Raw genomic sequence first — 15,421 nt, 5'->3', positions numbered from 1 at the left:
GATGAGTAAAGCCCATCAAAAGTCTGAGAAAATCCTGGCTTCAAAACAATAAGCAGAGGTAGTAGATACGAGTAGTTAGCGGTACTGTCTTATATCAAAAGAACAAACAACTCACTGGAAACTACTTCCATCCAAGAGATTCAAAGTTCTTAAGCCTTCACATACTTAGAAAGACCCCTGGCCCTTCTAATGCCTCTGATGGTTTGTAAAGCCATACAGTGCAAGAAGCCTGCAAAAACACTCAAGCAACACTCTGAGGAACAGGAAAACTTCTTTGAACAAAATCAGTTCACTCCAACTGCAATGTATAGTCACTATCAAGTTACCCTTACAAGAAACAGTTTCACCTCTGTCCCTCTCACTTCTCCACTTGTCTATTTCATTTTACAATGCTCAGAAGAGGAAAAGTTGTCAACAATAAAAATTAAGCGATACCTTGCATGTTCATACCGACAGCACACGAAACTGTGATCTGAGTATCATTAAACAGATTAACTAGTAGTGGCTCTCACACTTTAACATCCATGAGAATCAGACGCAGTGGCATTAAAACATGCAGATGCTCAAGTCCCAGATCCACAGACTATGATGGGGCCCTGGATTCTGCGTTTTTAACAATCACCCCAGGTGATTCTGATACACAGAATTTGGGGTGGTTGGGAGGGAGAGAGTGTGAGAGGGTGAGAGAGAATGAGAAAGAGTAAGAGAAAGAAAGAACGAGGCTAAATAAATGAAAATTCCAAGATGGGAGTCTATCTCTGCAAGAAAATAGAGCATGTTGCTTTCAAATACAAACAGCAGTAAAAACTGGATATAAATAGTGCTGCCATGTACCAGTAATATGAGTCCTGATTTACAAAGTTGAGATATAAGTAAATATCACAGATCACATATTGCCCTCATTCATTCATTCACTATTTATTAAACACCTTTGGGCCAAGACAGGAGGATGCAGTGATGAAATATACCTTAAAGAGCAGACAGTGTAATAGGAAAAACAGAAAAATAAGTAGGCATATTTGTGGTGGAATTGTGCTATGTTGCCCATCTTATTTATTTAAGCCTTGTTTCTTCAGGACGAACCAACCACTGAAAAGATCAAGAATCCAAGTCTCAGAGAGGCTTGAGTTCAAACACCATCCATACTACTGGGGACTCTGGCTCCACCTGTGTCCCTGGGAATGCTGACATGAATGTTCTAAGGACTTCTTTCTCCTTCCATGGAATTAAGACTCTTAAAGCTGACCAGGTATTTGGGGCCCAAAACAGCTACAACAAAAACCAAAACAACAGAAAACAGAAGCCCCTGCAAGAGTATGGGAAGTCTTCCAGGTCCCCCCAGGTGACCACAGTTTCCACTCACCTTCAAGGGTCAGAGGGTAAATGACTCATCTCTCAGGGTTTGTGGCCCTTCTGGAGCACAGCCTCTACCTCCACTCTTGAAGAATTTTTCCATGCTATCAGTCCCCCAGTTGGGTGCCTAGACAATGCCTTGTAAGTGGAAAGGAGAGCTACTCAGCTAAAAACTACTCTCCCACCTACACCAAAGTTCAGTCCTAGAACCAAGCATGGTACTTACCCATTGTCTTTCACCTTCCTCCTTTCTCAGGGCATGTTCTCACCACAAGACAGAGGCCAGTATTGACTATCTCTCTGAATATTGGCATGTGAGGTTCCTCCTTAAGAGCTATTCTATGTTCCCCAGAACCCTCGGTTTGCAGGGTTCCCTGAAGGACACCACGGTGAGCATGTGGCAACACGATCTTGTTCACACACTTTTAGTCATGATTGGGTACAGGCATGATCTGACCCAGAAAGAGAGGAGGGACCAGCATATCTGCCCAAGGTTTTGTTGACATAACAGGTAAGGAAATTATATTGTAATTTTATCTTCATTGTTCTTTTTCTTTTGGTGGTCGCACCATCAGCATGGCATTTTAGTAGAAAAATAATTATATAATAGCGAACTGCACACAAAGTCACAAATCATTCTGCCAGGATCTTGTGTAGGCCAATGAACACATGTATGAGTATTCATCTGAATGTGCTTGTGCATGTATTTATGTATCTGCATTTGTTTTATTATATGTATATTTTGACTAAATTTCAATGTTCATATTAATTTGAAAACTGCTTATGTCACTTAACTATGTACCATGACACCTTTCCATTTCAAAAAAGTTACCAAGCTACCATCACTGGTAAGATTGCATTGTCTCCATTGCACAGATTTATCATATTTTAACAAATTCTCCAATATTTAATATCTGGATCTGTTCACAATTTTTCTCTGGCATAAACAATCCTATATCTTTTAATTTTTTTTATTATTTTTTTAATTAAAATTTTGTTTAAGTTTATGTATTTTTGGGACAGAGAGAGACAGAGAATGAATGGGGGAGGGTCAGAGAGAGAAGGAGACACCAAATCTGAAACAGGCTCCAGGCTCTGAGCTGTCAGCACAGAGCCTGACGCAGGGCTCGAACTCATGGACCGTGAGATCATGACCTGAGCCGAAGTCGGACGCTCAACCGACTGAGCCACCCAGGTGCCCCTCTTTTAAATTTTTTTAAATGTTAATTTACTTTTGAGAGAGAGAGAGAGAGAGAGTGCACATAAGCAGGCGAGGGGCAGAGATAGGGAGATGCAGAATCTGAAGCAGGCTCCAGGCTCTGAGCTGTCAGCACAGAGTCAGACACAGGGTTCGAATTCACGAACCATGCGATCATGACCTGAGACAAAGGTGAATGCTTAACTAACTGAATCACCCAGGTGCCCCACAATCCTATATATTTTGAAGACCTTCTGAGTGCCTGTGATGAATTCACTTTTACCTACATCTGTGAATCTGTTCAATCATTTCATTAAGTTACTATAGTAAAAATGACAGCTTTTTACCTTAGTTAAAATAATTAAATGTTTACATTAACATTAAAGAAAAAGCCACTCCAGCAGAATAGACATGACCATAACTGGGGTCAAATAAGTATCTTGAAGCATCATATTAGTTTAATTCTTTTTTTTTCTTTTTTAATGTTTCTTTACTTTTGAGAGAGAGCAAGCACAAGCCAGGAGGGGCAGAGAAAGAGGGAGACAGAGAATCTCAAGCAGGCTCCTCGCTGTCAGAACAGAGCCTGATATGGGGCTCGAACTCAGGAACTATGAGATCATGACCTGAGCCAAATTCAAGAGTCAGGCACTAAATCAACTGAGCCATCCAGGCACCCAAAAGCATAATATGAGCTTAAACGAAGTTTCCAAATTAATGCCGTTTATCCAAAAAGTAGGAATTGGTTCTTCTTGCAAACATAAGCATTTTTTCCAGGGCAGCTATTATTATTGATAATTGCAATTTTATTAGTCATAGAAAAGTAAATAATTAGAATAACAGTGACTACTATACACCTAACACTGCAATTATTTTATTAAATCCATATTCTTATATTGTTTTTATTGCTCACCACTACACATAAAAAGAAGAAAACTGGGGCTATGCAATTGGGGCAAATCTGTTTAGACTCATAACAGGAGACTCTTAGATGAATAAAAAAGCCAAAGAAAGAAAAAGAATCAGTACAATTGGCATAAAGTGTTCATGGATTGACATGGGTCTCAGCTAGTAGGACATACACCACCCAAAAATTTGGCCAGACTGCCTACATCAGTATCTTCCATCTTTTTTGACCCACATGTGGAAAGGAGAGTGCTGAGTCATTCTGTGAGTTGGAATGGCATATTATGGGAAAGTGGTTTCTATGGTAACAGGAGGGCATCATTTAAGGCAGAAGAGTATTAAGAGCATTGTATTACTGTGATAAATCTGGACCGTATATAATTTTGCACCAACTTATTTTTGTGAGTTGGTTTTGACATTTCCCTTTACTTCCTTCCATAATGGTGGAACACATCACAAGGCTAATACAATATGCCAAAGGTTCTGTCCCCTACAGGGACAGGAAATGACTAGAGGTTGGGGGAGATAAAATCTGACAACCATTTTTTTTTCTCTTCCTGGCTAGGACTCTTCTGAAACAACATGAGGATGAATATTGGATGGGGAACCAGTTTTCTTTTTTTAAGTTTCTTTATTTTGAGAGGCAGAGAGAGAGGAGAAGGGGCAGAGAGAAAGGGAGAGAGAAGGACAGAGAGAATTTCAGGCAGGCTCTGCGCTTTCAGCACAGAGCCTGATGTGAGGCTTGAACTCACAAGCCGTGAGATCATAACCTGAGCTGAAACCAAGAGTCAGATGCTTAACTGACTGAGCCACCCAGGCGCCCCTGTGGAGAACCAGTTTAAATCCAATGTGGGAAGAGTAATAGGATGACAGGTTGTTCAGTCTCACTCACACCAATTATTTTACCCATCCCTCAACACTTCTCTTCCCTAGCCTCTTTAAGTATGACAGAGAAATCTGCCTCTGAGACAGGTTTCACCAAGATATACCAACAAAGACTCTATCTTTGACCCAACACAGGCTCCCCTGAGCTCTTCTTTTCAACTAGGCCTTGACCCTAACCTAAAGAAATGACTCTGTCAAAACCCCTTCCCTAAGAGACTTGACCCAACTTTAGCATTTCCTTCTAACAACTTAAAGCCCTGTACCAATCTGACCCCAGCTCCCCTTAAAATGTCTGCCAGAAAAGCACAATGCCGCCGGGAGAATTTATTGCTTATTGCATCCAAAACCTGGCAATAGGCCAATCAGCGCCTGAACCCCCTCTTAGAACAGTTACTATAGAAATCTTGCAATTCTAAAACTTTTCTCTGTCCCTTTAAGGTATAATTCTTCTACCACCCAGAATTCTCTCTTCAAGGACCTGAGATCCACCTCTTTTAAATACAAACATTCAAGGAAATAACCATTGCTCCCAGTCCCTGTAGGAGGGTTATGGCCTAAGTGAGTACCTTGCTCCAACCTCCACCACCAACTCTGTCATAGTGATATGATACATGCGTCTCTGTGTGGGTAAGTGCCAATTAGCAAACCTAGATGATCTAGTCATATAGACCAAATCCCCACCCCCCACCCCCGCCATAACACCGTTCAGTGCCTTTCATCTGAACACCCAGAATTTCAACAGTGCTACCTTTTCTTTCAGTGAAGATGAACTCAGGTCAGACTGAGGTCTCTCCTCTGTTGCAGCAGTTATGACTGAATGAAATCTGACTTTACCACCTTTAACAGGTATCTGACTTTGCTTCTTTTGATGCTACTGATTGTTTATGGTGTGAAAGTTTCAGAATTCACCAATCCTGATCTATACTATTGGATACTCTGTGAGTCTATCTAACAGGATTCTTGTTCTCCTGATAGTTCTTATCTCCACTAATCACTTGATTTCTAGTGGTTTTTTACCTGCTGGATCCTCTAATTTCTTAGCCTTCCTGGTCTTGAAAGATGACCGTTGCTTTTTTCTCTCTCTTTTTTTTAAAGTTTATTTATTTTGACAGAGACAGAGACAGCATGAGCAGGGGAGGGGCAGAGAGAGAGGGAGAGAGAGAATCCCAAGCAGGCCCCACACTGCCATTGCAGAGCCTGATGTGCAGCTCAAACTCAAGAACTGTGAAGACATGACCTGAGCTGAAATCAAGAGTCAAATGCTTAATCCTCTGAGCCACCCAGGCACCCTGATATATTTTACTCTATTTCTTCTCAAGGTCTGGCAATGCATAAGTTGTGTGTAGAACCATTTAAACAGACAACAGGGGACACCTAAGATACCAAAATAGGTAAGAATTCATCTCTAATTCTTATGCCTAAAAGGATAAGAATAAAATGATATAGTTACATCCTATAAAAAAGGAACACTTTTTTAATGAATACATTAGTCTTTCATTTATATCCATCCTTATCACATTCAATTTTAAAAATTTATAGTATTTATCTTCCAGAGAATATTTTTCATCCCTGTTTATTTCTATTGGTTCTTGAAAATTTTTTAAATGGAGAGGTTATGAGTGTGAAATGAAGTGGAAACTGTGAGGAAATAGTTTGTTCAATCTTGTCCCCAGCTTCAGCTGATTGTCTAGGAATCCACCTTATAGCATGGCAATGCTGGGATTTTCTCTGCTTTAAACCTTTAACACCTTTTAAGTGTCTCCTGCCTAAAGGAAACAAATATCTCTTGACTTAACCAGGATAATGATCCAAATCTCTCAAATTTAAACTAGTTCTCATTTTGAATTTATAGGAGGCAAGGAGGCAACAACAGAATGCTTGTATTGCCAACATCATGTTTTTATTACTCATCACTTAAAAAGAGTATTGAGGAAGCATTATTTATCAAGTCAGTGATATGCTATGTGTTTAAAAGGACATATAATTAGCTGTGGAATAATGGTATGGATTTTAGAGGTCATAGAGGTTAATCCAAAATCTCTTGCCTTTCCCTTTCTCTCTTAGTCTCATCCATATTTGACTAATTGACAACAATTTTTTGAGAAGATACTCGGTCCCTATAATGGGATAAACAGTAATAAGAGATCCAAACTGTCATACCATTACTGTAAAACAAGACCCCCAACAATGAGGTATTTAAAACCTAGATGATAAGATAAAACTTGCATGTGTAAAGCAATTAGCAAATAAAGCAGTGTATACTAAGTGAAAATTGTATGCAACGTTTTATACTCCAATTTTAAGTGTGTGGAAGTGAGATATCCTGGCTCCTGTAGATGTGGGAAAAGAAAAATATGAGAAATAGAACACATGTCCCTTAGTTAAAGGAGTTCAGAATTTAATTAGAGAAAGAAAAAGAGAGTATATATACAGCCAGCATTTGTCAAGTAAATCATGAAATTTCTCAGGTCCCAACAGCTTTATGTGGAAATTCCATACAATAGAGATATATATTTAAAACTGTTTTACATGCCTGATAACAATAAAAGTTATGTATTTAACACTGTTTTAAATGTCTGATAAGTCTACATTGGTTGTTTACAACAAATGAAATTCTAGAGAAGAATCAACCCAACACCTTACCGGCTGGTGGGGGATTATTCTGCCTCAGGCCACTTGCTCTTTCCTAGACCTGTCCTACATAGATGATCCTTATACGAGTGCATCTAAAACAAGACATGATATCTGAGACTGACTTCTCTTTTGGTAACCTAAGCGTGTTTAGAGAAAGTTGATTAAATAATTTGCAATCCCACAATAATGATCAGTGTGAAACCAGTAAGAATGGACTCAAGAGGTAAATGCCTTAGATTCTAGAAATTCTACCACTTGATGAGTCTACAATTCTTTAGACCAGGATAAGTGGATATCTCAACCAAAACTACCACTAAGACAAAATTTCTCATATATGACAGAAATTCTTTCTATTATTAAAGGAATAAAAATCCTAATCTTTCAAATTTTTAATTCACATGATTTTAATTACCCAAATGCAAAGTGAATATATAAATGTCTTCTATAATTAAAGGAAAGAACCTTAATCTTGCCAGTTTTTAATTCACTCGATTTTAATTACCAAAATGCAAACAAATGTATGTTTTAACTACCTTAAAAGGTTAAAGGGGGACTTAAAATTGTAACTTTAAATGAGACATGAAAAAATGGATTTTAATTTCACTTGCCAAAAAGAACACAATCTTTCAGTTGATTGTGGATGGGAACTCTCAAAGGCAACAAACTTTTGTTCTTTTTATCATTAATGATAATTTTAGTAGCAAATCACAGTGGGAACCAGAATGTCAACTCCAAACGATTAAGAACAACAAAAAGATGAACTACTCACAGCTGGGTTAAAAATTCCCACTTAGGGGCGCCTGGGTGTCTCAGTAGGTTAAGAGTCCAACTCTGTCTCAGGTCATGATCTCCTGGTTCATGGGTTTGAGCCCTCCATCACACTCTGTGCTGACAGCTCAGAACTTGGAGCCTGCTTCAGATTCTGTATCTCCCTTTCTCTCTACCACTCCCCTGCTCATGCTCTGTCTCTCAAAAATAAATGCTAAAAAAATTTTTTTTTAATTCTCACATAACAAAGCTCTGTCAACAACACTCTTCAGGTGTTGCAAGAACACAATAATGCTTTTGATGTTTATGGGTTTCTGTTAGTGCAGAATGGTGATCGAGGAGCAATTCAGTCACACTGGCCAGCTAACCCAGGAAGATGTATTGACAGGGAGGGTTGTAGGGTGGGGGGAAGAACTCCATCTGATTCTTGAAAGAACCAAAAAGGGAAATACCACATGCATATCTACCCGTGTCACTACATGGTGCCCATTTGTTTGGTCAGTTTCTTCACCCTGTTTTGTTTTTGTCCTAAGACCATGACCACTCCTCTCTTCTTGACTTCTAGGCAAAGCTGTGCTTTCCAGGAAGGGCCTGTGCTATGTTGACGTACTTTATACTGTTGTTTACATTGTTGTTCAGGTGACTGTTTAAATACACAATATGAAGTGTCACAACATGGTTCGTTCTTCCCATTCAACTTCCCATTTAACCATTTGACCATTTCAAAGATATAGAAAATCTCTGCCTTTCACTCTCCTGGCTAGAAGTTAAACAAAATGGAACATAAAACCTAAGCTGTAAAATATTAAATTGATTTTTATTCGATGTCCAAGCCCTCCCTTTTTAAATAAATATTCAGAATTCTAAATATTTAGTGCCTTTGAAAAGTGTTTTGTACTCTTGAACTCAACTGTGTACCAATCCTACATTTGCCATGGATTATCATCAAGATACCTGAGCTGATGGGCTAAGGACAGTAACAGCCTCTGGGATTTTTCAGAGAAAGATTTCATGAGGAATCAAGAATTATGTTTCTCCCTTTTCACTACTCATCGTTTAGAGCTATTTCCACCTCTGTCATGGTTATGAAACACAGAAATCAACTTTCTCAACTTTTGCATCACTAAAAAATCCACCTCCATTTACCTTCTTTTCTACTCTCTTTCCTATCTTTCGTCTTTATCTAAAATGGAGACTAGAAAGAGCATTTAATCATGGGGAGAGTAATCATGGAGAATCCACAAGTCATGAAATGAAATCAGATAAGTTAAGGACAAGTTTCCATTAATTTTTCAAGTGTTCTGACAGTGTCTAAAAACCCCCTTAAGATCCCAACAAAATTATTTTCCAAATTCTACATCCTCCTCTGGGTGAATTTTCCTTTCCTTTGCATCAGCATTCAGAATACGTTTTAAAGTTCTCATTCAATTTCACTTTTTTTTTCTTTTATTTAATTACCAGAATTACAAGAGTTCTATTTTCTACACATTTCTCATGGCAAACGTACACTATTTCAGATACATTAAGGCTAAATAGTCTTTTGTGGACAAGCCTCAGGGGAAACATAACTGCCATTTGTAACTGTTTCTGCAGGGAAATGAATTCTGAGTTCCAAACAACTGATTTACAAATGAACATTTGGAAAGCTACCCATTTGTAAGTGGAAGACTTCTTTCATCCTGTATTTTCTGCATTCTAAGTGGGTAAGCTTGACAAGGTCATCCAATAGAATGATCTTGGGATAAGTTTTTCTAGATGAACAAGATGTGGTCAGCACCCTCAGTTAGCTGGTGCCCGGACAATGTTACACCCTGGGGACCTATGAACCTCTCATTACTTCTTTGGAACTCTAACTCCCTCAAAAGGGCAGACCTCAACAGTGTGGTATCAAAGCCGTCATGGCCACAGGTCTTAGACTTTACAAAAGTAAGTTAGCTTTCTATTTTTTATCTACAAATTGGCAAAAAAAAAAACAAAACCCTGATGGAGTATTGTAACTATCAGAGGAGTATGTATGGAGGCCCTAACAGCACCCTAAATTTAAAATAAATGGCTAACAAATGGAGGTATTATTAATGATTCAAAGTATTGATCGGCATCAGAAAGACTCAGGAAGAAAATCAAATTGATTCACCAAAAGAACAAGTATTGAGCTGTTATTATGTAGACAGCACTGTGAGAGCTTCACTGGGGATACACAGGCTGGCAGACAGACAGGGTGGTGTAGACTAACGATTCTAAGTCCCAGATGGCAAACAAACAATATGAGCCAACTATGACCTGCAGACACACGTTTGTTTGTTCCTCACAATGTTTGAAAATTTGAATTCAAATCAATATTTACAAACAGAAAATTTGCATGAAAATTTTACATGAAATTTCCAGATTTTCTTGAAAGATATGCACTCCCATTTCTGCCTGTCAATAATCAGGTGGAGTTGAAAAGCAGTTGTATGTAGGCTATGGGGTGTCCATCTCATCACATTCCTCACCTAGCTACTTCCATGAATTACTCACTGGCCTCACTAAGTAACTGAGTTTGCAACCCTTGTTGTGCATAATGTATTTAAAAAGTATCTCTAGGGGCACCTGGGTGGCTCAGTCAGTTGGGCATCAGACTCTTGATTTTGGCTCATGTCTCAATCTCATGGTTTGTGAGGTCAAACCCCATGTCAGACTCTGCAATGGCAGCGGGGAGCCCGCTTGGGATTCTTTCCCTCTCTCTGCTCCTCTGTGGCGCATGTGCGCATGCACTTGCTCTCGCTCTGTCTCTCAAAATAAATAAAATTTAAAAAGATATCTGTTAAAGAATATCTTACCACTTACTACCTTCGTAAGAAAGTTTAAAATTATCTATTTATTTTAGAAAGTCAAAATGTATCTATATCATAAAAGTCAACAATTAGATGATGGGCACCTATCCATGTGGAACTCTAAACCAGGCAGTTAAAGGGTTGTTCTTCAAAATGGTTAAACAACTGTTTAAACTCTCTATTTCAGGGGCGCCTGGGTGGCGCAGTCGGTTAAGCCTCCGACTTCAGCCAGGTCACGATCTCGCCGTCCCTGAGTTCGAGCCCCGCGTCGGGCTCTGGGCTGATGGCTCGGAGCCTGGAGCCTGTTTCCGATTCTGTGTCTCCTTCTCTCTCTGCCCCTCCCCCGTTCATGCTCTGTCTCTCTCTGTCCCAAAAATAAATAAAAAACGTTGAAAAAAAATTAAAAAAAAATAAAAAATAAAAAAAATAAACTCTCTATTTCAGTAGTTATAATAATAATAATAATAATAATAATAATAATAGTAATTCACATTTGCAAGTACTTAGGGCCAACATCTGTTCTAAGCTTTTACCTACATTAATTTATTTAACCCTCACAATTACTTTCTGAGATAGGTACTAGGTTTTTTTTTCCTATTTAGCACAAAAGGAAACTGAAGTAATACCCCAAGATATTAAATGATCTGCCTAAGGTAACACAGTTGGCAAATGATAGAGCCAGAACTCAAACCAGGAAATCTGGTCCGAGGACTAACGCTCATAACTATCATGAAATACAGAACTTTGATGTGCTCCATTCTTTGCCTGATAATTTGATATACTACCAGTATAATGTGCTTAAATTTACATATTTTATACACACACAATATATATACATACATACATACATACACACACACTACATACACATATAAATGCATGGTTATGCTATTATTTTCTATTGATAAAATACATATAGCCAGTATCAGACTGCTTTAGTGATTGTGGCTTTATAGAATGTTTTGATACATTTTTTTGGCTAATCCCAAACATGTTCTTCTCCAAATAAATTATAGAACAAATTTGTCAGAGCAAAAGAAAAAAAAATCATACTGGGATTTTAATTGGCATTATATTAAATTTATAATTAATTTTGAGAGAATTATATCTTAATAATACTGTCTTTCTATCAAATCACAGGGTAGGCTGATTGAAAGATCTTTACGCAATTGAACTGACAGGGTTTGGTGAAAAATTGGAAATGAGGGACAGAGAAAGGAGAGCTTGCAGCTGTGTTTCTTTTTAACAAATATTCCACTGATCTGTTCATGAACTGTGATGTAGATATTAGGAAGCACTGGAATAGGGAAATCATCTTCATTGGGAACCATTTGCAGTGTAGAATGGAATAGAAAAGCACCTCAAAGTGGCATAACCTGCACTATAATAGAAATGGTGGGTGAAAGCTAGCAGTAGAGTAAGGAATTCTACCAGAGAAAATCAAGATAGGCTGAAAGAAAACGCGGAACACCGGACAGCAACATTGTGAACTACCATTTACTGAGTGCTTGCTCTGCGCCAGGTCCTGCACTAACATACAAGTGACCCTTGAGCAACATTGAGGTTAAGGGTGTCAACTTCCACATAGTCAAAAATCCATATATAACTTTTGACTTTCAAAAACTTAACTACTAAGAGCCTACTGTTGAACAGAGAGCTTACTGAAAACAAATGGTAGATTAACACAAATTTTACATGTTGTCAGTATTATATACTGCTTTTTTGCCATGAGCTATGGAAAAGAAAATGTTACTGAGGAAATCATAAGAAAGAAAAAAATACACTTACAGTACTGTACTGTAAGAAAATCCACGTAGAAGTAGACCCACAAAGTTCACACCCATACTGTTTAAGGGTCAAATAGTCATCTAATAGCATCTAAAAACAGGTGAGTGATACTGTCCTCATTTTACAGATGAGAAGCCAAGTTCAGAAAAATTAAATAATTTCCTCACTTTCACATAACAAGAAAATGTTAAGAGTAGAATTTGAGCAAAGGTCCCTGAATGCAATGTCCATGCTTGTTGTAGGAATGTAACAGGTTTCTTCCATTCCCACGCCTTAGTCCCTGGTTTGTCAATGATGAGAGATGTCCTGTGTGGCAGCTCTTACAGACACAGCTGTCATTATATGCAAAATGGGAAACACTAAGATTACCAGTTGTACCACTCCATAAAGAGCAGTTCTCTTGAATACAATAGGCAATTATGCAGAATAACAAAAATTAATGTAATTTATTCTAAAAACACTTTGAGCAGTTCCATTAGTAGAGGATATAGTTATGAATACAAATAAAATTGAAAACAAACTTTTGCTCTGAGAAGGAGCCAAGAAAAAGAAAAGACAAGCCACAGAATGGAATATTTACCCATAACATATCTAATAAAGGTTTGTATCTAAAATATTCATAAAAATATTTATTAAATCTCACCAAGAAAACAACCCAATTAAAAATAGGTAAAATAACTGAACAGACACCTCACCAAAGAAAATATACAGATAACATATAAGTATATGAAAAAAATGTTCAATATCATTTATCAGGCAATTGCACATTAAAGAAACAAGATATGCCTACATGCATATTAGAATGACTAAAATCTAAAGCAAATAAACAAAAAAGTGTCAATGCCGGTACTGCTGGTAAAGCATTCTCATTAATTGCTACTCAAAATTCCAAAAATGGTATAGGAACTTTGGGAGACAGTTTTTCAGTTTCTTATAAAGCTAGATATAGACTTACTGTATGTCCTACCAGATCCATTCCTAGGAATTTTCCCAAGTAATTTCAATTTATGTCCCGTTAAGAACTGTCATGTGAATGTTTATAGCAGTTTTATTCAAAATCACCAAGATGTTCTCCAAAAGGTAAAGGGATAAACACACTGTGATATATCCACAGTGAATGTTATTCAGCAATAAATGGAATAAACTAGTAATGCATCCCACAACATGGATGGATTTTAAGTGCATATTACAAAGTAAAAGAAGCCTATCTGAAAAGACTATGTTCTAGAAAAGGCAAAAATATAGATAAAAACTGATCTGTGACTGCAAGGCATTGGAGAGGAAGACCAGTGACTAGGTGACAGGGAATTTTTAAGGGTGGTGAAAATATTCTGTGTGGTTCCCAAGATGGAATGTGTATCATGACAAAAGAGTCTAAAAGTATTATAAAAATATAACCTCACAGAAGAGAATGGGTTTAAAAGGTACTGACTTAAGTAACTTTGGAAATGACTAGGAAGTATAAAACTAGAGATAAAAACAACCATATATATACTACACTTTAATTGGTAGAGTATTCTAACTGACAAGAACATTTTTCAGAAGCATGCAAGGTAAAAATTCTGAAACCGCTGTACATGTAAACCTGGACTCAAAAAGCAAGTAAATGGATGACCAAGTGCAGAACTCAGGTTTTTCAATGTTGGAGTGAAAGATTATGGACAAGGAAAAAGGCTACAATAATCTATGTGGTATAGTATTAGGATTGGAAACATCAGTATAAATTCAAGTTTAATACAGATGCTTAGGGGCGCCTGGGTGGCTTAGTCAGTTAAGCATCCGACTTCAGCTCAGGTCATGATCTCACACTCTTTGAGTCTGAGCCCCGCGTCAGGCTCTGTGCTGACAGCTCAGAGCCTGGAGCCTGCTTCAGATTTTGTGTATCCCTCTCTCTCTGCCCCTCTCTTGCTCATGCTCTGTCTCTCTCTGTCTCAAAAATAAATAAAAACATTAAAAAAATACAGATGCATATAAGCAGAGAAGGAATTAGGACACACATGAGTATATACCACACACACACACACACACGCACACCAATGTATATGAGTATATATACTATATATGCATGTGTGTCCTAACTCCATCTGCCTAGCAGCAGAAACACCCCAGTAACAACGAGCACGCTCGGCACCTAGATCTTGACTTTTTATACCATTCTCCAGTAAAAGGAACCAGGGCTCCTTGGAGAAATGGAAAGCTGGGGCCAGGGCAGGGAATAAACAAGATAAGCCTGAAGCACCTTGCCTTGTCACAAAGTAAGAAAATGCTAAAGGAGCAAAAATGATAGGAGTATGTCAAAGGGACACAGGAGCTGACATGAAAGATGTCCCACTGTCAAAAACTAGAACAATTTGAGTCACAAAATCAGTTTTACTAGATTACAATCCAATGTATAAATCTTCAAGAGTGCATACAAATAGAGATAAATGATTGAATAAATATGTAAACAGAGGAAAAGAGACAAATCTCTAGAAAGAAGAAATTCACATAATTTATACGGATATTTCCCCCTCAAAGAGATGGAACACAACTGCCCTTTCCTTTTTTTTTAAGTTTATTTATTTATTTTGAGATAGACAGAGACAGAGCGAGTGGGGGTAGGCAGAGAGAGGGAGAGAAAATCCCAAGCACGTTCCACACTGTCAACCCAGAGCCCTATGTGGGGCTTGAACTCACCAGCCATGAGATCATGATCTGAGCTGAAACCAAGAGTTGGACGCTTAGCCACCTGAGCCACCCAGGAGCCCCACAACACCCATTTCTTAAATCTAGGCTGTGCTTGGGGTGCCCAGGTGGCTCAGTTGGTTAAGTGTCCGACTTCAGCTCAGGTCATGATCTCCCAGTTCATGAGTCTGAGCCCCGTGTGGGGCTCTGTGCTGACAGCTCGAAGCCTGAAGCCTGCTTCAGATTCTGTGTCTCCCTCTCTCTGTCCCTCTCCCACTCACACTCTGTCTGTCTCTCTCTCTCTCTCAAAAATAAACAAACATTAAAATAATAAATAAATAAATCTAGGCTGTGCTTAGTTACTTTGTGCCAAGTGTAAGACCTTGGAAGGGGATGGGTGGAGGGGAGAATTTTT

Source organism: Neofelis nebulosa, chromosome 2, assembly GCF_028018385.1.
Source record: "Neofelis nebulosa isolate mNeoNeb1 chromosome 2, mNeoNeb1.pri, whole genome shotgun sequence".
In the NCBI taxonomy this organism is placed as follows: domain Eukaryota; kingdom Metazoa; phylum Chordata; class Mammalia; order Carnivora; family Felidae; genus Neofelis; species Neofelis nebulosa.
This window is presented reverse-complemented; position numbering follows the sequence as displayed.